Source organism: Emydura macquarii, unplaced genomic scaffold, assembly GCF_026122565.2.
Source record: "Emydura macquarii macquarii isolate MOO-44397 ecotype Brisbane River unplaced genomic scaffold, CSIRO-AGI_Emac_v2 contig_75, whole genome shotgun sequence".
NCBI classification, from domain to species: domain Eukaryota; kingdom Metazoa; phylum Chordata; order Testudines; family Chelidae; genus Emydura; species Emydura macquarii.
In genome coordinates, this window is record NW_027130212.1 from 848,550 (window position 1) to 872,376 (window position 23,827).

Genomic DNA, 23,827 nt, shown 5'->3' on the forward strand with positions numbered 1-23,827 from the left:
AGACACTATCAGGAGAAGGACTGCTTGCCTGCTGGCCTCCCTCAATCCCAGGGGAGGAAGGACTAAGTTGGTGAGACCTGGCCTTCAAGGGTGTGTCTACATTGCAATTAAAAACACATGGCTGGCCCATGTCAGCTGACTCAGCCTCACTAGGTTCAGTCTAAGCAGCTGTTAATTGTGGTGTAGACGTTTGAGCTCAGACTGTAGCCCAAGCTCTGGGACAATCCCACCTTGCAGGGTCCTAGGGCCCAGGCTCCAGTCCAAGCCCAAATGTTTACACCACAATTAAACAGCCTCTTAGCTGGAACCCTGTAAGCCTGAGTCAGCTGGCATGGGCCAGTTACTGGTGTCTAACTGAAGTGTAGACACAGTCCAAGTCATGGAGGAGAGATGGAAGACTGCATCCCAGCAGACCCATCTGGGAGAAAAGGACTTTTGTTATGAAGGTGGTGATGTGTTTGTCTGAAGAACTCTGCTTCTAGTTCAGGTGGAACAGCATGAGAGTAATTTAAAGGGGCCTTGTTAGGAGAATCTGGCTGAGGCAGTATACAGCCCCATGAGGAAGTCTTGTCCAAGGGGAAGGGTTTGGGTCTGAAGGGCCAATGGAGACTATTTCTTGTAAAGATGTAATAAATCAGGCGCCTCAGAAGAGAAATGTTTTAAATACTTCAAACTATGGAAAGTTATTGAGAGATCCAGGAGGGAACTCAGGGTGAGGTGCCTACAGGGTCACCTCATTGCACAAAAAGATGCTCTTGAAATGGCACCCTGCCTGTACGTGTGTGTTCATAGTGGACTACATTTATGTAAATGCAGAGGTTTTAAGAAAGCAGGTTTAAGCATTTTTCTTCGCAAATTTTAAATTGAAAATTTTTTTACAAGTAGTATGCCTATGGAATGAACTAAAGTAACAAACTCTGTATTTCAAGAAATGTAAAATTATATATATTGCCTAGGGCTTTGACCCTACAAAGGTTCATGCACATGCTTAATTTGCCATATGCTACTGTGATGACTCTCTCAATGGGATTAGGAAGACATCTCAGAGTGAGAAAAGTTAAGTAAGTGCATAAATCTTGGCAGCATTGATGACTGTATTTGAAATAAATGAGAGCCTAAGTGAAACTATAAAGTTTAAACTATGTAGTGTTAATTCAGTGTTAGATTATTTGTAAGGAGACTTCACTGGAAACATTAATACAGAAAGTAATGTAATTTTGAAAGTTAACTAGGTTTTATAAATATTTTCCTTTGTGGATACAGAGTAAGAATTGCTTCCTCAAAACTCAGTGTGGTATTAAGAAGTGACAATATGACAGGAAAGCTTAGCTAACCTGACTAATAAGGCACAAGGCAAAAAGTTAAAGAAATTAGATATATTTCTTTTGGGATTATAATGTTTCTAAAAATGCATCCATTTAAAAAAAAATATCTGGGGGGAGGAGATTTACAGCGAAAAGCAAACTAAACTCTTTCCCTTAACATCTGTTCCTCTCTCTTCCCTCCCTTCATTTCAGTCAGAATCACAGACACCATGTCAGTGCCTGCCCAGAGCTCACTTCTAAGTCTTTATAGGAAAGCCTCCACTTGTGGTTTACGCAGCCTCCAACAACATACATGCCCTACAAACCTGTACATAGTTTAAAAAGATGTTTTGATATATTGGTAAAAATGAAGTGCGTGTGTCAATCAACTGAACCTTTTTATTGTCAGCCTTCTTACATACATAAGTGAAAAATAGTTATGTAACAAAACCTAACACCTTTAAGTCATTTGGCTTTCCCCATGCATATGTTGGCATGGTCCCTTTTGGCAATATCTGAGGAGTAAACTCTCAAACTTCTTTGTCACAATGGGTGTAGGCCGCGGAAGATATTTGTGATGCGTTGGACAAAGACAGGGGCTTGACGGGCCTGGTCAGAACTGGTTTGATAGGAAGCACTGCTCAACTTGGTAAATAGGCTGTGCAAGGCCATGTTAATTTGTCTGTGGTGCCAAAAGAGGAGGAAAGTGAGGAAGCAAGGTCAGGTGCTGTAAATTAGCCAATGCTTGCTGTTCCCTAGAGAATGCTGTATAAAAGCTTGAAATGCAAATTGCGCAATGAGACTTGGCCATGAATCCACTTGGATTACAAGGCAAAATCCCCTGGCAGACTGCTCTACAGTGTGCCCTAGATTCTCCCGTTGCTCTTTGGAGCGTAAGCCGTGATTAAAGATAAGTGTACTTACCTGGTGTGGGCGTGTTTTTATTCCTCACCTGGTATCCAGAACCTGCAGGCAGCTGTGAGCAGCAGTGCCTGGCATAACAACGGGGTACTTAATTGGTTACACCATACTTGACACAGCTGTCTCATAAGTTCATATCCCTTCTTTCTGAGGCACCGAACAAGGGGTAACCCCAGTTCAAAGATCTGTATCCAGTCCCAGTGACAGTAGCTTAAATAAAAACAAAAATTATTGGTGTAATTCAGAACAGAGAAAAATATTAAATGAAATTGGTTAAATACATCAATATCAATATAGTAGATCTCTGTTTAGAGTGCCGTTATGATAGGCCATGTTCTTAGCTACAACATACTGAGGAAGCACACTGAACAAGCAAGTTATTTTTGGTGATTACTTCCTCCTGCTATTTCCCTTTCTGTCTGCTCCACATCCTGAGTTGTATGAGTGCAATCCTTGCTCCATTGAAGTCAATTGCAAAATTCACTAACTTAATTGGAGCTAAAATTTCACCCTGTGTGTCTCCAGAATATAGTCTCACTGTGTAAAAGAACCTCCTGTGAGAATCCACTCCTTTCTCTGATGTAGGGTAAACCTTTCATTTGTACTCAGTATAAATGTGTGATGACGTAACTGAATGCAATTCATTTCTTCCAGTTACATAACCATTTTGATTAGGTAGTATTTATGTCTAGTTCATCAAATTAATGCCCTTCCTTGTTTTTGATTATGCTAAGTTGTTATCTCCCAATGTTTTATTATTTTTCATGTATTTTGAATGCATTAAATATTTCCTCCATTTTCAGTGAATATTTTTTATTTTAGAAATGTGACTAGGGTGAGTAGGTTTCTACATCAGTCCTATTTTTACTTTCTTTTCTTTTAAAGAAAATATTTCACTATTATTATCTAAATGGAGGTAGTCCCTTTTGTGGACAGCCTTCCTGTTACGCTGCATAATACTAAATGTTGAAGTTGTCCTAATTTATATAGCAGATACAATTCCCATTGGGCAAGTTAGACCATAGATAGAAGTTAGGCCATTTTCCTTTAAAATGGTTTTTACATATACACATTTTAGAACAATTTCTTTGTAATTCCTGTACACTTTTACTTATACTTGTTTATTTTTACCATTCAATGAGTGATTACTTCATCTGCTGAATTCACAACCAAACTGGGGGGAAAATATTTACAGGAAATCAATAGGGATTTCTGTGTTTAGCATACTAATTACCTGCGTAATGCTCAAGAACTTTTGTGAGTTCATTTACAAAGACACTTAATTTTCTACTATTCAGATTATTATTTTTCTTTTCATAACAGACTTTTTAAATCATTATATATAAAAAGATATGGTAATAAATGAAATATAAATAATAAATGAAGAAGTGATTGCTGCAAAAGGATATTTGCTATGATATATGAAATGAAAAATTCAGTTAGAACCTAAAAAAAGTTTTTAATTTCACTATGAAAAAAAATATTGTGGAAAACATTTTCCCCTGATTATTTTTAATAAAACCTCATTATTATTTAATTATTTCACAGAAATTACTCATTTGTAAAAATTACATTTAAGGCCCATTGTGTTCATGACTTTGATAAATATTTACACTCCACCCAATCAAAAACCTTTTCATCATCTAATGAAAATATAAAGTGTCCTTGGATAATCAGAGTTGAGAATTTTGTCCAACTTTATCAGGAAAGAAATCACATTTTCTAAGCTAAAGACAAGATTTTCTGCTAATATTTTTAAAGTCCTAATTAAGCAACACGTTTTGCCTGAAGACCCCAGGGGCAGCTATTTTTGGGGCCCATTATAACTTTGTTACTAATTTTCCTATTCAATATAATCTATTTTTTCTTAAACCTCATTAATGAAGGTAGTGCTTGGTTAGGAAGTTCTCTAATTCTTCCATTAAGTTCAGTCATGATTTCTGATAAAAACTCAAATTCATTTTTTAAAATTTTCCTCATCACTATAAATCATACTTCCATTTTGGTTTTAACATGTATAGTGAATTTTCTCTACCATTGTGCTTTGAATAATCCTGACAAATGACCTATCGGCCTTGTTCATGATTATAAAAAAAACCCCACACACTTCGTAGATTATACCTGCACATTAATTTTGTATATACTAAGAATAATATTGATAATAAAAGGATTAAAAGGAAGTTCCAACAGAACAGTTTACAACACTCAATGAGTCTTAATAAATCCTTGTAGGATACAGAAACAAGATGAATTTAAACAATATCAATTAGAAAAAAATAACAGGTAGAAAGAATACTTATAAAGAAGAAGGATTTCAAAGGTCTGAAGGGCAATTAGGGGACTAATTCCTAATTGGTACTTCACTCCGATTTGTGCCTTTGAAAATTTCCACCAAAAGACTAAAGGATAAACCTCTGGGTATAGGCAACTGTTCCCACTATCTCATCCCTTTCCCTTCCACCATATACGTTAGTGCTTATCAAACATGACAAAATATTTGAAAAAGGGGTCTATATCCTCTTTAAAAAAAGAAAGAGAACAGAAGGTAATTGTCATGTCAAAATATCTAATTCACTAAGTTATCTAAACATTCTGATTATACATGTGGCATTGTTCATTATAAAATACACAGGAAAAATACAAATCTTCTCTTTTTAACTTACAATACATTTTCAGAAATTATCTCAAGGTTATCATGCCCAACATTTTCTGGAAATCAGGCCTCTTTAAGGTGGTTCAAGTTAGGCATTCAAAAATTGAGAGAACCAAAGTCACTGGCTATTTTTGAAAATCTTGGCCAAAGCTGTTAAAAGGCTCCTGAGATCCTTATATCAATAACTATGGCTTTGTACTTAATGTCAAAACCAACCCACCAAACAAAAATAAAAAAACCAAAAAACATCAAAGATGTAAGCATTGGTCCATAACTAATTAATGTACATCTGCACAATTAGCCTGCTAGGCAGGAGGAAATGACAAATCCTTTTAATCTTATTAACAGTACATCATATAGTATTTTGTATTTCAGTTAAAAAGAAAAAAAAATTAAATTCTGAAGCATTCCCAGAATTAGAAATTTAATGGATTAAGAACCTGGAAGCACAGTCAATACTAATTTGTCATTCTCCTGTCAGGTGCTGAAGTTAGGTATTTCCCTTTGGACTTTAGAGTTGAAGAAGTTTTTCTATTGAAATAGATTTCAAACTTTTTATGGATAATTTAAAAAGCAGTGATCAGCCTCCTCAAAAATTTCACTGGTACCAAGTGGAAATTCTCAGATGTATTTTTGGCAAGTTAATGTCTGTTACCTTTCTACTCCTGAGAGGTCCTAAAATTTTCCAGGTTATATAACAGAATAATAATAAAAATAATCTTACCCTGAAAAAGAAAATTATCTCCTTCAGTAGTGGTCTTTGTTCAGAAAATTGAGAAATTATTTTTGTTACAATTAAAGGTCTTGGCTTGTCTTTTTTAGTTTTTGGTCAGAGACCATGATTGGCTCTGTGTATGTAATGTTTCAATATCGTGTAATATGTTTGATTTACTTGCATCCTGTATTCAGCAGATGCACCTAAGAATGACTCAGCCAGAGAGACACTCAGATAATGATCACATTTTATTTGTGATATGTCCAATTTTTAAAAGAATTATATTACAAGTAACAATGTGTTTCTCCAAGATCTAAATTGTCAAATAGAAATTACAAGACTGTTACACTTCCAACTGGTGGCTCCCAAAATAATATGAATATACATATATTATATAATATTAAAATCTCCATGGCCTGCTGCTTAAACCCATTCTTGTGTTTGACTTTAATTCACCTGTGTCCCCTAATCAATCATCTATCAGTCTATTATACACTAAGTAAGAACAGCATGCTGCAAATCTAAGTTAGAGCTGATCAAGAATTTTCCATTGGAATAATTTTCGAATGGGAAAACACTGTGTCCACAAATTCAAAGTTTTCTACAGGAAACTTCGATTTCGCCAAAAATGATCAATGTTCCACCCGGAAAATAAAACAAAACATCTTGTTTTGGATCATCATGATCATCATGACAAATCTCAAAGGAATGAAGCTTCCTTGGATATTGAGCACTATCTGGAATGATCTCTAGTTATATCTTTAAGATGGTCTGGCTTGGATATTCAGTTTATATCCATCACTAGAGATCCTATCATGCAACTAACCACGTGATAGCTGTCCATGTAGCAGCATTACTTGGTAACACACTTTGTAGCTCATTCATCTTACATTCTAATAGTATGTCCATAACAAGAAAGCCATGGAAACCAAACCAGTGCTGATGGAGGGAATTGGTAGGTATGGCTACAATATTTTAATTTCTAATTTTGTCCTGCTGCTTAATATGGAGCGACTGACGCAGAAGATGAAAATCAGGAATGTCCATCCACTGCTTTTCAGCCTTCTTCAACCCCCATGTTTCACAGTTGTTGCAACTGTGATTCTATAGATCTGCAACTCTGTAGCAAGCTTGATGTCACAACATCCCAACCAGAGCAATGAAGGACCTGAAATGTGGCAGCAGCAGCTACTGACACAAGTGTCCACATCTTTTGAGAATCATCCAGTACTATGATTCTTCCCAAGTATTTGACTTTTGTAATCTGGAGCTGGAAGCTGCTTGATGATAATGGCCAGGAGCTCAGTTTTAGCTGGATTCATAAGCAGACCCATAAGTGCAGCTTCATGCCCAACCAGTTTGGTTGTCAGTTGCAGAGATTCAGCAAACTGAGCTAACAAAATGTGTGTTCGAGACCCCAAAGCAGAGTGGTGTTCAGCTGAATGCCACTGACAGTTGCCTCCTGAAGCTTATCCAGCAACCAATCAAATCCATTATTGAACAACAACAGTGACAAAATGCAGCCTTGCCAAACTCCTGTGGAACTAGTAAACTATGTTGTGTATCAGCTATTGTCTCAAGCACAGCTTTTGGTTCCATTATATATCTTTTATATCTTGTTTTTGGTTGGTATGACCCAAATCAGAATGGTTTTTTTTATTGAATTGAATTGACTTAAAACATTACTTAACATTGACTTAAAACCGCCAAAATGCTCCCTGGCTAGACTATCTCGCAAATGTTATTTTCTTTTATTTTTAAATTTTAACTCTTCAACCCACTTTGGGAAAAAACAATTGTTGAAATTTCCCATGAAAAGAAATTCCTAATTTTGGACAGTTCCAGTATAATACTTGCTTTATTCTATGTTGTTGCTGTTTGTATAGTTGAATGCATAGGACTATAGTGAGCTACACTTACATTGACTAGCACAATTGTCAAAGGAACTGACTACCAGCAGAGAAGGTATTCAATATGATTCAAGGTACCACAATCTGTCCCATAGTAAGGAAGCATATCTATATTACAGTAGTTAGTGTAAAAAAAAAAAAAAAGAGGAAAAACTGCAAAAGGTGAACATGTGACTAAAACATTGATTGGTGAAGTCATTAATCTCTCAAAGAGAGGAATCTTTCTGTATATTTATGAAGCTTTGTAATGAAAGATGGCATAAATTCTGACAGCAGCCATGAGTGTCTCTGCATAGCTGGATTACGGGCTGCTTAGATCTGCAGGATCTCATTTGAAAAGTCTGTGTTGCAACTGACTAGTGAGATCAGTTGGTTATATCTCTTGATCGACGTGGCATTGAAAGAAATAGTACACACTGCCATAACTATTGCTGTAACTAATGGTCTTTTTCTACATGGTTGCTTCATGTTATGTGGAAAAAAACAAAGCTACTCACTTTAAAGAGTTCTTTTTGATCTGTGCAAAATGGTTCTTCTCAAATTAGGCATTTACTTGTTATATTTTGGAATAAGTGTATGCGCATGAAAGAATGTTAAATCAGGTTTTTGAGGGGGTGGGTGAGACTATGGCAAGGCACAGATTTAGCAGATACATGATGCATGTGTACATATTGACATTTTTAAGGTAAAGTCATATTGGTCTTAATTAAAAATGTGCTAACGTAGTATTATAAATATTAGCCCTCAGAAAGCATCATTTCTTAAATGCTCAATTTGAAGACAACTCATCCTGGAGGCAAATTGCAGGAATCTGTATGAATTCTATTGTCACATAACTTGGACCATGTAAATGACTATTCAGATTAGTAATTTGGTTTAAAAAAGAATCCATTTCTTTGCTAACTATAAAACAATAAGAGAGTATGAGAAATTTGAGGCTGAAATTATGTGTATATAGGCAGGCCTAATCCTGCAAACACTTACAACAAGATACAGTGCTTCCTACCAGATTACAGTGATGTCTTCAAGATCAGGGTTCAAATTATTACTGCAGTTGGGATGAGTTGATCTGGTCTTTTTCTAGGAGTCTTCCTCCCCTGGGACTGCTAGAATATTTGGGGTGAAATCTTGGCCCTATAGAATTCAATGGCAAAATTCCCATTGACTTCACTGAAGCCAGGATTTCACCCTCTCATTTTTTCCAGTGATCAAGTGAAACCATGCTCTGTAAACTTTTTATTGATGTTGCAGAAAGTTTACCTGAAGTACTTGCAATTGAGGTAGAAGCCAAACTTGAACAGCTTAATGGGACTAAATCAGGGGGGGCTGGATAATCTACATCCAAGAATAGTAAAGGAATTAGAATGTGAAATTGCAAGCACATTTGCAAGGATTTTTAATGAATCTGTAAACTCAGGGACTGTACCGTATGACTTGAGAATTGCTAAAATAGTTCTTATTTTTAAGAAAGGGGAAAAAAGTGATCCAGCTAACTACAGGCCTGTTAGTTTGACCTCAATCGTATGCAAGGTCTTGGAAAAATTTTTGAAAGAGAAAGTAGTTAAGGACATCAAGGTTAACGGTAATTGGGATAAAATACAATATGGCTTTACAAAAGGTAGATGGTTCCAGAACAATCTGATCTCCTTTTTTGAGAAGATAACAGATTTTTTAGACGAAGGGAACACAGTGGATCTAATTTATCTAGATTTCAATAAGACATTTGATATGATTCCACATGGGGAATTATTAGTTAAATTGGAAAAGATAGGGATTAATATGAAAACTGAAAGATAGATAGGGAACTGGTTAAAGGGGAGACTACAAAGGGTCATACTGAAAGGTGAACTGTCAGGCTGGAGGGAGGTTACTAGTGGAGTTCCTCAGGGATTGGTCTTGGGACCAATCTTATTTAACCTTTATATTTCTGACCTTGGCACAAAAAATGGGAATGTGCTAATAACATTTGCGGATGACACAAAGTTGGGAGGTATTGCCAATACAGAGAAGGATCGGGGTATCATACAAGAAGATCTGGATGACCTTGTAAACTGGATTAATAGAAATAGGATCAAATTTAAAAGTGGAAAGTGCAAGGTCATGAATTTAGAGACTAATAAGAATTTCTGCTGTAAGCTCGGGACCCATCATTTGGAAGTGACAGAGGAGGAGAAGGATCTGGGTGTATTGGTTGATCTATGAGCTGCCAATGTGATGTGGCCATGAAAAAATCTAATACTGTCCTTGAATGCATCAGACAAGATATTTCCAGTACAGATAGATATGTGTTAGTACCATTATACAAGGAGCTGGTGAGACCTCATCTGGAATACTATCTGCAGTTCTGGTCCCCCATGTTTAAGAAAGATTAATTCAAACTGGAACAGGTGCAGAGAAGGGCTACTATGATGATTTGAAGAATGGAAAACCTGCCTTATGAGATGAGATTCAAAGAGCTTGGCTTATTTAGCCTAACCAAAAGAAGGTTGAGGGGAGATATGATTGCTCTCTATAAATACATCACAGGGATAAATACCAAGGAGAGAGAGGAATTATTTAAGCTCAGCGCCAATGTGGACACAAAAACTAATGGATATAAACTGGCCATCAGGAAGTTTAGACTTGAAATTAGATGCAGATTTCTAACTATCAGAGGAGTGAAGCTCTGGAATAGCCTTCCAAGAGGAGCAGCGGGGGCAAAAAGCTTAGCTGGCTTCAAAACTGAGCTTGATAAATTTATGTAGGAGATGGTATGATGGGACAGCCTAGTTTGGCAATTGACTGATCTTTGACTACTGGTATTAAATATGCCATTGGATTGTGATGGGATGTTAGATGGGGTTGGTTCTGAATTATTACAGATAATTCTCTCTTGGATATCTGGCTGTGAGTCTTGCCCACATGCTCAAGGTTTAACTGATCATCATATTTGGGGTCGGGAAGGAATTTTCCCCCAGAGGCAGATTGGCTCAGGGGGCAGGTCACCTTCCTCTGTAGCATGGGGCATGGCTCACTTGCTGGTGGATTCTCTGTATCTTAAAGTCTTTAAACCATATTTGGGGACTTTAATAACTCAGTCATAAGTTACAGGTTTATTACAGGAGTGGGTGGGTGAGATTCTGTGGTCTTGCATTGTGCAGGAGGTCAGACTAGATGGTCATATTGGTCCCTTCTGACCTTAGAGTATATAAGTCTGAGTCTTTTATACTGTCAGAGGGAATATATTTATTTATCTAGGTTCCTCTTAGAAAATAAGGAATCTGCCATGTACTTTCCGCATCCTAATGAAATCTATTACAACTATAAAAGTCACTTTAATTAATGTTAAATATTTTGCCTGAAGTACTGCATTTTAAGACTGTATGGATTTTCTGCTAATCAGAATAAAAGCTTGCACAGTCTAATGTGATATTGGTATTGGGCCCAAGCCAAACTCTAGGGAGCAAATCCTCTGCTGGTGCAAATGGTTGGCATTATTTGGACTAGAATGGAGCAGCACCCATTAATGCCAGCAGAGAAGTTGTCCCCAGAACAGGGAACTGTTATCATGTGGAACTGGATGTGACTGATGGGATCTCAGGATAACACCAAAAAAAGAGAAGTAGTTTATTTGAGTTTCCTTAAGGTACTTGCATATTGCCCCTCTTTGGGAGTAGGATAGTGCGTTCGCATTAAATAGGATGACAGGTGTTCCTATTATTGTATGCAGTGTTGTTGTCAGCTATGTTAGTTAGCTATGTCTGACGGTCCCAAGATAATTTTATTATATAAAAGATTTTTTCCCCCCACCAGATTCCGATGTTTCCCTTTATTGTAAAGTGCAGCTGTGCTGGTATCCTGGCCGGTCACCAGGAGGAAATTCTTTACTCACTTTCTACTTTGCCTCTCTTCTCAACAGAAGTAGAAGTGGGAAAAATAAATAGTACTGATGCCTAAAACAGTTGTTCACAGATGGTTGAGGTGAGGATGGCTCTGGCGAGAATATTTATTGTAAACAAAGTATATGTTCTGAACTGACACAAATCTGAGTTTACTAATTTTCAGTCCCATTTTGATAAACATGGCCATAGTAGTAATCAGTCTTTATTACTTAATTGCTTCATTGCTAAATAAACACAAATATTGTTTCCATGTCATCAGTAACTAAATAAGTCAAAGGGAATATTAATGCAGATTACAAGTAGAAATAAATGTGATATCTAACACAATGCCTTCTGAAACTGGAATTCTGCCAACCTTTCATAACTAAACCTATAAAAAGGTAAAACTTGATCAGTTCTGTTTCTACTTAGAAATTTTTCATTCTCTATGTTGAAGAGTCACAGGTTTGTCCACTTCTGCCCTGTCTCCCTCCATTCATTTCTGCATCTCATCCTGTCTGTTTGATAGCTCCTTCCAGATGTTCAGCCTTCAGCTTAATCTTAACATAGCCAGAAATAACCTCTGAAGTATCCTCTCAAACCCCGTCCAGTCCCCAGTCTCTGTCATTGCTGACATTACCATCCTATCTATCACTTATGATTGTAACCTAGAATTCATCTTTCTCTTTCACCTCATCCAAGATATATCCTTTTTTTTTTTTCTGCTTCTTCCTTCTTCCTTTTCTGTCTCCCTGACATGCACATCACCTACCTACATAGTCTGTTTAAAAAAATAATCAAAATTTGATAGATTTTTTTTGAGAAAACACAACATTTCTAAAAGTACGTATTTTCAGTGGAAAATGTACAGATATCAATGGGAGTTAGATGCTTAAATACCTTTAAGGATCTGGACCTAAATCTATAAATGGAGTCACCACACCAAGTATTTGTAGAATGTGTTGGATTAGATGGACAGTCAGCTTTCTGATAATCAAATTGGTAGTTATGATTTTTTTCCATGCAAAACAAAAGAAAGAAGAAAAAAATGTTTAAACTCTTTTTTTTGTTCTTGTAGAATTTTTTCTACATATTTTTACCAAAAAACTGAAAAACAAATTTTCAAGAACCAAAAAATTTAAACCAAGCAGGGCTTTTTCCTCAACTTCTTTTTTTTCCTTCTTCCAGTTTTAGATTCCCGTCACAAAAACAAAACACAATCTTTCAGTTTTTAATAGATTCGTTTTTTGGCAAAACACCCCTTCCCCCTCCAGAAAAAGCAAAATTGGAGAGTTCCCATGGAAATTTCAATTGTGATAAAGCAGTTTTATTTAATTGAAAAATTGCAGCTAGGTCTAATTTAAATTTTTCTGACATGGAACATTATCAGTTGGTCACACTGTACTCCTGGCATGAAAAACATGATGGATTTGATAACTAGTTGAAGGTGCACCATCAAATATCTGTTTATTAATGTGATAGATAGATAGATAGATATTATAGCTAAAGGTTTTTATTTTATGGGTTCTTTTTAGGATTGTTCAATACTTTAGTTGATAAAATGTTTTTTTAAACTAAATGGAAATTTTTGCAAACAAAATATCAATCAAAATAATATTTTCACAAGTATATAGTGCAGGTTTTAGTTGGGGAAAAAAACCAAAACCACAAAAAATGGTTTTCTTAACATTCTGTTTTTGGTTACCAAAAACGTGGGAAAAATCCATTTTTAGCTTTACATTTTTTGATGAATTCCTCCCCAAATTTGAAGCGCACTGTAATGTCATTGAAAATTTTCACTAAAAAATAATTTCTGCCACTGTTCTAGTTCCTTCACCTACCCCAAAATGATTTGGTTAAGGTTTGGTGTTGTAAATTCAAATGTGTGTGACTGATGAATGGGTTTACATGTAAAAAGAATAAACTTCTTTATTTCTTCCAACCACAGATGGTCAATTTTGTATTTAAAACAAAATAAAACCCACAAGTAAAAAAGATCTTTCACTTATAAATCAAGAGACTGAAGCCACACTAAAATGGCAGTTCCCTTTCCCTTTAACTCACAATTTATTATTTGACTCTATCTTTGTTTCTATGCTTGTTTGTAGCCCAGCATTACCTCAGAGTGGAATGGTTTCCTGGCCTGCTTTAGTTCAGATCAACAATAATTACTGTGTAGAGATCAAAAAAACAAGCTGAAAAAAATCCCTTGAAATAAACCATCTCCATGAAGAGAGTTATGTCTGCTAAAAAGGGCTAAAATAGGGATTAAAAATATTTATTATGGAGTATAATTTGGGTCCCAGGGTGATGGAATTTAAATAAATGTTCATTGTGTCCCTGAACAATTTGGAGTTCCTACCTTAATGCAATCTTGGTACGTGACTATCAAGATGTTTTTCCAATATCTTTCAATTTTCTTCCTTGACAGCAGGGAACATATATTCCCTCTGTAAATTCACAAACATAACCTTTCCTTCATATTACTTTGTGTCTGTAGCAGACTGATATATGTTATACCTGACATCTGCTTTTTTTTGTACAGTGTTAAAAACAAAAAATCAGAATCCAGTGCCAGAGGAAAAAAGACATTTTTCCAACTCTCATATCCCTTACACTCCCCAACCTCCCCCTTCCCCCAACCCCCCAAACAACCATGTTAAAGAAATGAGAGCTGTCAGTTTTTGAGGAGGTACGAGGCTGTGGAACCAAAATAATCTAGTGTGAAAATGAAAGCATCATCTATTCCACTGTTGCAGTTTATGATGGTGGCCTTGCCAGAGTGCTTTAATGGAGCTGGTGTCTCTGGCCGGCCTTCTTGTATAATGCAGAGAGGGCTGAAAAGGGAGGAGAGAAGAGAGATTATTTTTCACCATGTAGAAATGAGAGGGCTTCAAATTTCAGAATTGTTTTGGATTTCTTCCCGGCAAAGGAGCACCCTGTTCTCGTCTTCTGAATTTTGAAGAGGTCAATGCAATCAGTATCTCAGCTTGAATAAGAAAATTATGTGATTTACTGGCTTACTGGGCTTGTTAAAGGTGTGAGGAGGTCAAATTCAATATAACAAAAGGAATTCTGTGGTGATGATGTACATAGTTCAGTTATTTTATTTCTTTTTATGTGCATAGAATTATCAGCTCTGATGTATTGGTAGAAAAATTGCAAAATTTTGTGAAATTGGTAAAGGTTTAAAATTGAAAAATGTTTTTTAAAAAAGAAAAAAACCCGCAAGAATTACTGTTTTGTTTGGACAAGGAGGAAATGCAGGCTGTGACAATATGTTTAAACTGAATTCTTCCATACCAGCTCAAAGCAGAACATAGTCTCTTGTAGCTGAAAAGCATTTTTAAAAAGCACTACATACGTTTGTGAGTTTAACCCTGTATTGCCTTCTCTATATTAGATGAAACTTTGCACTACATTTCCACTGCTGCTAAATCAGCTTATCACTACTAACAATGTCTGGAGCCCTACTGTACACAGCTCTAAGAATCTGATGGCAGTAATTAGACATACTCTGAGCCTCCCTAATTGACATGATGCTGAATATGGCTGTTTGAATCAGAGAAGAACAGTCCAGCAAAGTACTTAAGTAGGTACCTAAAGTTAAGCACATGTGTAAATGCTTCGCTGAAGAGGGGTCAAAGGCTTACAACATTATTAATAGTGGTGTGACTGAACTGGTGCTACAAAATATTCCCACTGTGGCTATTTCAGCTAGCGTAGATGATGCTTAGGTTTGAGACTACACTAGCATTTCCTGGGAAATCTCCCATTGTCTCCCTTCCACCTACAGTTTTTGCCATTATGCATATAACTCTCTCTGCTCAAAGCAGTCTTTGGGTACATCTACACTGCAATTAAATGCCCACTGCTGGCCTGTGCTAGCTACCTTGGGCTTGCGGGACTCAGGCTGTAGGGCTGTTTAATTGCAGTTTAGATGTACAGGCTTGGGCTGGAGCCATGGCTCTTGGACCCTGCAAGATGGGAAGATCCCAGAGCTCGGGCTTGTGATCCTGAGTCAGCTGGCACAGTCCAGCATTGGGCAGTGTAGATATACTGTATGAGGAGATTCTGAATAGACCAGTAAAAGAGCCAAGGACCATGTGATAGTGTATCATACTTGTTGCTAGCAGCAGCAAAAATTGATAGGCCTTTCAGCAGGCCTGTGCAGCTTTGGCATGACTAAGCCAGGAGGAGAGGGGAGCCCCTTTATCAACCTTTGCCTGACCCTGCTCTCCCTCCCTAATGCTCTATTGGACTTGCTGGGATCTGTGTTTCAGGAAAAGATCTATAAGCTTATTTATGCATGCCCTGTGGGAGATGTTTGTCCCAGCCTCAAGATATGCAAATTCTGTCAGAACACACCTCGCTAATTAAGTACTCTGGTAACCTTAGGTCTAGCTTTTGAAGTTTTTTTTCTTGTTCCTTGACATGTTATTGTCTACTAACAAGGATAAATGGGGGGATCTCTGTTTGGACTCGGTGATCAGTGAGTGAGTGTGTTTTTTGGATCCTACACTGACAGCTGGAAGATCTGGTAATCGGAAAGCCATCAAAAGCCACCCCAGACTTCTGTAATTATGAAGGGTTGAGGGGTGGGGTGTTTTACTAACCTGCTGTGGACATGTGTAAGTGCTTGAGCCTAAGTAAAAGTATACGTTCAAAGTAAGAGCATGCTCTTGTTGTGGTTGAGCCTAAGTAAAGCATAGCTTTGTAGTAAGAGCACTGTTGTGTTATACTGTTTCTACCTGTCCATCTATCGGCTGGATGGCCGTGTCTCCATTTGACTTATTTCCTGACACCACCTTGCACAAAGTAAAGTTACCATGAGCTTTGGGTTGGCAAAACCCTGGGTAACAACACCCTTAGATGATTTGATAGTAAAAATGCCTTAGCCCTGTCAACATTAGTCCTCCCTTTGTTACCACTAGAGCTGCACTAGTTTTAGTACAATAATGGGACATTTCCTGAAAGTTCTAGTGTACACAATGTTTTAGTCTTCACTAGGAATTGCTTTGGGAAATGAAATATGTTACTTTGCTTTCCTAGTCTTCTTTCCTGATTATTACTATTTATTTGTATTATGTAATAAACAAGAGGCTCCATTGTGTTAGGTATGTATAGCAAATATATAGCAAGAAAGTGTGTGGTTTTTTTGCAGAGGCTACATGAACTGCTACACCTTTGTCTTGTACTTCTTCATTCATGGACACATCTGCATTAGGTTTAATTGTTAAGCAACATTTTTCTTTTAGAGTATTATTTTATGACTTTAAACTACATACTTCTCATTGCTTGGCTGATTAACCCATTATGTTGCAATTTAGTGAGGTTATTATCTAATTCCAGAGGGCTATTGCGTTTTTAACAGATGGGAGACATTAGGATGTAGAAAACAAATATAGACACGCTACAGGATAGTATCTTTATCATTTTTTAAAGCTGGGTGCTCCTGCTTCCCAGGACAAATTGGAATCAAAAGCTAGTCTCCCCATGGTGAACACTTAATGAAGCACTCTAGAGATGAAAAGATGAAGCGGCACTCCTACCAAGATGTTTCCTTTTTTTTTTTTTTGGAAAGAAAAGTCTTCATTTTTATCAAAATATTCAGTACAGTTGTAACACAGTAATTATTTTCTTATGTTTTCTTTATTCCTTGGAGAAAAGTAAACTGAAGTCAGTTTTACCTCACCCCTTGGCACTTTGACAATTTTCTTCCAGAGTAGCAATCGGAGTCGGATCTCAATGAAATCTATGTAAACACATAGTGGATATCACTGGGCTTACTCCAAATGTACAAATGTATTTGAGATCAGAATCTGGGTCTAAGTGTTTTCAGTTATTGGAGAAAACAGGGTAAATCTATGCAAATATTGCCATAGATTGTGCAGATTAAGGATAACAACCACAGCATCTATGTGTCAGTGAGTGCTCACCTACTCAATCTTGTCCATGCAGAGATTGCATCAAATGCACCAAATATCCACAAACAAGCTTGTGTAAAGTTCTGAAGAAAGCCTATTGATAGACAGGTATCAAATCTTTACATGCTATCCAGGGCAAAGCTTGTAAAATATCAAGATCAGATTAGTTTAAAGCTCTAAATTTGCATATTGTACATAAAAACAGATTAGGTGTCTAACAACCTAATTTTTAAGACCGAATGGCCATTTGCACACAAATATGGATGCTTATACAATTTTGAAGGTACATTCTTGAAACCCATTTTGAAATTTTAGCTCTTTGTCTACATCAGTCCAAGGCTCTACAGCTTTTATTTTTTTGGTCTCTGTTTTCTCTCCCTAGCACACATATGCACAGCTCAGACACATTTCTTCTGGCTGGCAAATCTGACAAGTTGTCCTTTCAACGATGTTACTGTGCTCACATACTGGATTTTACTAATGGAGCCTCTCTTTGACCATACCAAATCAACCAATAATTAGTAACTCTAAAAAAAATTGTTCTTCAGAATGTTAAATTTATAATGGAAGTTTCATACTACATTGAATGCTGTACAGCAAACTAATTATCATGTATTGTATCTTTTCCTGTTATTTTTGAATAATTAAGATTCTTTTTAAGGCCTAATCTCTGCATTTAGGAATTTATTTTTGAAATTATAGTGCTTCATTTCAATGCTTGTTTATGTCCCTTTACCATGAACAGTTCTAGTTTTAATGCGTTAAAATTGCTTTTTTTATATATATAATGTATCTGCAAAGCTTCTTTTAGTTTTCATTTTTTCCCCCTTCTGGAAAACAGGTTGAACAATTTTAACAAAACATTAGGGATTTTAAAGTTTCTAAATTAACTGGATAAATTAAGATTATGAATAGAGGATGTGTTAACCATGGTGAACTAAATCACTACTCATTGTTCTCATTTAGCCAGCATTGTTTCATTATTTAAATGTCTAAACTGGTTTAAAATTAATATACAGAAGTCACATCCATTTCATATAAATCCCTGCACTATGTGATCTGAATTCTAAGAGGCAGCAATGAGGAATGAGACCAGATATTCAAATTCAAGATCAGCATGCTGATTTTACAGTTGTATCAAAGTTAACAAAACAGAGACCACAACATACACTGAGAGTTAAATCACAATTGTGTACCTAATTATTACATTAGAAATAAATTTGTGAAAGCTTTCATTACAATATGAGGTAATCTAGCCCATAGAGTAGAAAACGAAGATGTGTTTAAAATATTAACTCAACTACATTTTGGAACATATGAATCATCCCAAAGTGTTTAAAATGTGACTGATGCTAGAAAGTAGTAAAATTGCATCTGCTTGAAATTATTAAAGAACTTTGATGAAATTGCTAATAGTTGATAAAGTTAGGTCAGCCAGGTAAAATATAATTGATCTCAAGTTTTACATTGTTTGTTTAACTTTTGACTCATACTTACAGCTTCAAAACTTTGAAATAAAGTTGATTGCAGATAACAATAATAATAATAATTAATAAATAGATACAAATTTTAAACACTTGAAAGTTTTTGCTTAATTTAAATTACTTGTAATCATTTCAAATATGCCCAGGGATACCTACTCTGATGTTGCTTCAAATGGAATCCCAGCATGCTTTGCCAAAAAAGTCTCCTTTTCTAATGATGTGTTCAAACAATAATGGGAGTAGGCCCAAGAAAGCAACATTTTCTCTGCTTTCTCTACGCAGAATATCCACCATATTTGACTTTGATTTATTTAGTTAAAGTTATTGTCATGGGCCCTGAAATGAATCTATTTCCATGTGTAAAATTAAGCACATGAAGGACTGGGGTCTTATTTTGCCTTCTTTCCTCCATGTTGCAAAATTGTACCCCCTTCCTTTTTTTGGCTCAGAGAAGAGAAGATAAGAAAGGAAGAACTCCTTCTCTCAACACACACACATTCACTTCAAAAGCTGTTTCATGTGCTACCTCTTCTTCTCAGTCAAGCGCTGCTCTTTCATATAGATATCAGTTGACTGCTCAAGAGCAATATGCTCACTGATGAGTGACAATAGCAGCAGCAAGAGTCTGTGCTAAACATAAGTCTAATAGATGCCAGGTTGAGGCCCCTTTGAAATTGTGGCCTTTTATCTCTTAGGGAATGCAGAGAAAATGATGCTGAATTCTATGGTATGGTTCAAATTTAAAATAGCATATAGTAAGGACTTCTTTCTTTGCTAAATTAGATAACTTTTTAGACTAATTCTATATAATGCTGTGAAATGACTTCATAAACCTACAGGTTTCATCCTTATTCATTCCTACTGAATGTTTTCATAAGAGCTTCTGAAATGTTTTAAACCACCAAAGTGAATGTGTATATAGATGTACATAATATAAATTTCCTTTGTATCTCATTCATTTGTTATTTTTTCACTTGGGGTTCTCCAATACTTCATCTCTCTACTTGTCTGCCTAGTTTGCTTCACAGTCTCCTTTGCTGAAGGCAAGAATTGATAGCAAAATTGAAAAGAGAATTGTTTCAAGGATGGTTTCCTGTTTAACTTTCTGTTGACATGACTCAACAAAGTCTCAGTGACAGTATTTTACATATACATCATTTGATCATTATGTAAACTGTCAGAAGGAAGTAATTTAATAACTTAATAATGAATTTTTAGGAATTTGTGATTCTGTTCATAAAGGTTCAAATTGTATCCTGTATACACATAGGTTTCCATCCTGCAAACATGCATTTGGACAGCTTTACTCAATCATGCAACTGAAGTTAACAAGACTACTCGGATGAGTAAAGTTACTCATGTGCAAGTGTTGATGGGATCAGGTCCAAATATAATATACAGTTGCATTCTATGCATATTTGTTTTTTAATTTGTCTCTGAATGTTATTAGATGTTGCATTTCCTTTGTTTTTTCAGGCTAACAATTTTAATTCTGCCTGAGAAGCATCTGACAATATGAAATCAATCCTATTACTCAGGTAACCACATTTTACTATGCCCTGGTCTACACTTACCTGGAGATTCAGCGGCAATCTACGCAGAGTAGCTTGCGTAACTCACTTTGACTGCTCTGCTTCCCTTCTGCGCGCTGTCTACACTGCGGTCCCGTCGATGCAGCGCTATGCTACTTGAAGGGGTGGTTTACCAGCGTCGACTTCCTGATCGATTAAGCGGGCCTACACTGACCACTCAATCGATCCGGAAAGATCGATCTGGCGGCGGCGAATTTGCCGCTGTTGGTATAGACATGGCCTATGTTTGCTTTTAGTGTTTATTTGGCTGCAGCTCTGCAACATTCATGGTCCTACTTTACTAGTAAACTTTACCAGTGGCCTAATCCCCACTCCTCAGAGGGAGTTAGATGATTATCTCTGACCTGGATTTAGGCACCTATCTTCTCTAGGATTCACAGTCATGAGTCCTCTTCTGGAGTTAAGTGCCTATGCCCTTTTTAGGAAAAATCAGTGGTAATGGTGCCACCATCACCCTATAAACCTTTAGTCCAATGGCTGGAGCACTTACTCAGGAGGTAGGAGGTAGGAGACCAGGGTGCAAATCCCTCTTCTTCTCCCTGAAGTGGAGCAGGGATTTGAACAAATATTTTTAAGGCCGTGATAACCAGACTGAGGCTCATGAGCTACAGGTGACTCTTTGCAGCACATGATATTTAAACAGTGTGTGATTTGATTATTAACCAATCAGGATATTTTTCCTATGTTATTAACCAATTGTAGTTGATAAAATAATAATACTTGGTCAGTCATTTTGCTGTCAGAATTTTATAGATATAAACTAAATATTTCCCCTGTCATACTGTTCAAATATGAATATTTATAGTACTATAGTAAATGAAACAATGAATTTATACTACTGTGGCTCTTTTGGGGAATGTTTATCGTTAATTTGGCTTCTGAACCACTGAAGTCTGAGTATCATGGCTCAAAGGAGAATGCCCTTTCCATGGGGTATTTTGAGCTTCATCTTCATCAGTCTCTCCTGTTGAAACTGTTCCACCTAAATAAATATTCATTGGAGCAGGGACTTGAACTCAGGTTTCCCATGGTTCAGGTGAGCACCCGAACTCCTGATCTGGCTGTAGGGTCATTCTCACTTTTTGACCCAATTAATATTTAAATTATTTATACAAAGTGGAACAGCTCTAAAAAGGACAGATCTGTTCTCCAATACCCCAGTGGTTAAGGTACTATCCTGAGAGGTGGGTGACATGGCTCATCATGCAGAAGGGGGGTTTGAACCTGGGGCTCCCACATCTGGGGGAGTGCTCTTAACCACTGGGTTAAATATTATTCAACAGTGGAAAAAATAAAAACCATCTGTTTGTGAAAAGTTAAGGTTGCTTGGGGGTAAGTTGTCCCTTTGCAGAAGGCTGAGTGGCCCATACAACCTTAACCCTGCCCTCTTTCAACAATACCCAATATGCCCTGTTAGCACACAGTTGCTGAATTATACGAGATCTTCACATCCTTTTACAGCTCATTCACTCTCACCCACAAAGCTGTTGGGGCGCACTGGTGAGCGGCAGCTGCAGGGTGGGTTGGGCTTTATTGGCAGAGTTGCAGGCGCAGTGGGGTTGGGGTACATTGGCAGAAATGAGGGTTCAGGGGGATTAAGGTTCAGGGCTGCAGTGCAATAGCAGAACTGGGAGTGCAGTAGGCTGGGGTGCAAGAAGATTTGGGTGCACAGGCAGTGCAGGGGGGTTTCGGGGTGTACAGGTAAAGTGTGTGTGTGGGGGGGGGAGGGTGACATGCAATGCTCATCTGATCCCCCACTCTCTCTCTTGCTTCCCTTACCATCCATTCATCCACCTCTCATTGCTGCAGTCTTGAACCCTTTCCCCCTGTTCCCCTACTCCTCCAGCCCTTAATGCCCCTCCCCTCCTGGCAAGCACACATGTTTATTTTTCCCTCAAAGACTCTGAATACATTCCCCCCAAAATAAAATTGCCACCCATGACTCACAAATTGTAGCAACCTCCTGCCATTCAGTCCACAACTCCTTTTGTCTTTGTTTGTATGTGTGTGTGTGTGGGGAGGGGGTTATAATTAACATCTTTAGTTATGTTAATTGAAAGATGAGTTCGCTGTCATCAGCAGGTCTGTGATTCATCCAGTCATTAGTACCTTTGAGTGCAACAATACAATCAAGCAAAAGGAAATCATTTGGGAGGTGTGATAGAACATAGTTCGGGAGCACCTTGGTCAAATGAACCTAAATTTGTATCACTAATGCTATCCCATGACCCATGAGGCAGACAAACTTTCAAAGCCATCCGATTACCAGTTTGAATTTTAGAATACTTGCAAGAGATGAGCTTTAAAACATATTAAATGGCAAGAATGGAAACCCCGTAGCCGTTTTTTTTTCTGTATTGGCAAATGCATAGTGTTATAATGTACATTAAATACTGTTCTCAAGTTGGGCCCACCAAACATTTAGTGGGTGCCATACACTACTGTAGGAAAAACTAAACAGATTTTTAACAAATCTTTAAACTCCGGTGTCGTATATTATGGCTAAAGGATTGCTAATATAGTAGCTATTTTTAAGAAAGGGGAAAAAATGGGATCTGGGAAACTACAGGACTGTTTGTTTAACATCAATTGAATGGAAGGTCTTGGAACACATTTAGAAAGAGAAAGTAGTTAAGGACATAGTAGTAAATGGTAATTGGAATAAAATATAACATGGTTTTACAAAAAGTAGATTGTTCCAGACCAACCTCATCTCTTTCTTTGAGAAGATAATTGATTTTTTAGACAAAGGAAATGCAGTAGATGTAATCTACCTAGATTTCAGTAAGGCATTTAATACAGTTCCATATGGGAAATTATCTGTTAAATTGGAGAAGATAGGGATTAATATGAGAATTGAAAGACAGATACGGAACTGGTTAAAGGAGGGGACTACAACAGGCCATACTGAAAAGTGAACTGTCAGGCTGGAGGATGGTTACTTGGAGTCCCTCAGGGATCAGTCTTGAGACCAATCTTTTTTCACATTTTTATTAATGACCTTGGCATGAAAAGTGAGACTGTGCTCATACAATTTTCAGATAACACACAGTTGCGAGTGACAGCCAATATGAAGGAGGACCAGAAAATCATACAAGAAGATATGCATGACCCTGAAAACTGGAGTAATAGAAATAGTGAGAACTCATCTGGAATACTGTATGCAATTCTGGTCTCCCATGTTTAAGAAAGATGAATTCACATTGGAACAAGTACAGAGAAGGGCTACTAGTATGATCAGAGGAATGCAAACCTACTTTATGGGAGGCTACTCAAAGAGCTTGGATTATTTAGCCTACCCAAACAAAGACTAATAGAATCATAGAATATTAGAGTTGGAAGGGACCTCAGGAGGTCATCTAGTCCAACCCCCTGCTCAAAGCAGGACTAACCTCAGCTATATCATCCCAGCCAGGGCTTTGTCAAGCCTCAGCTTAAAAACCTCTAAGGATGGAGATTCC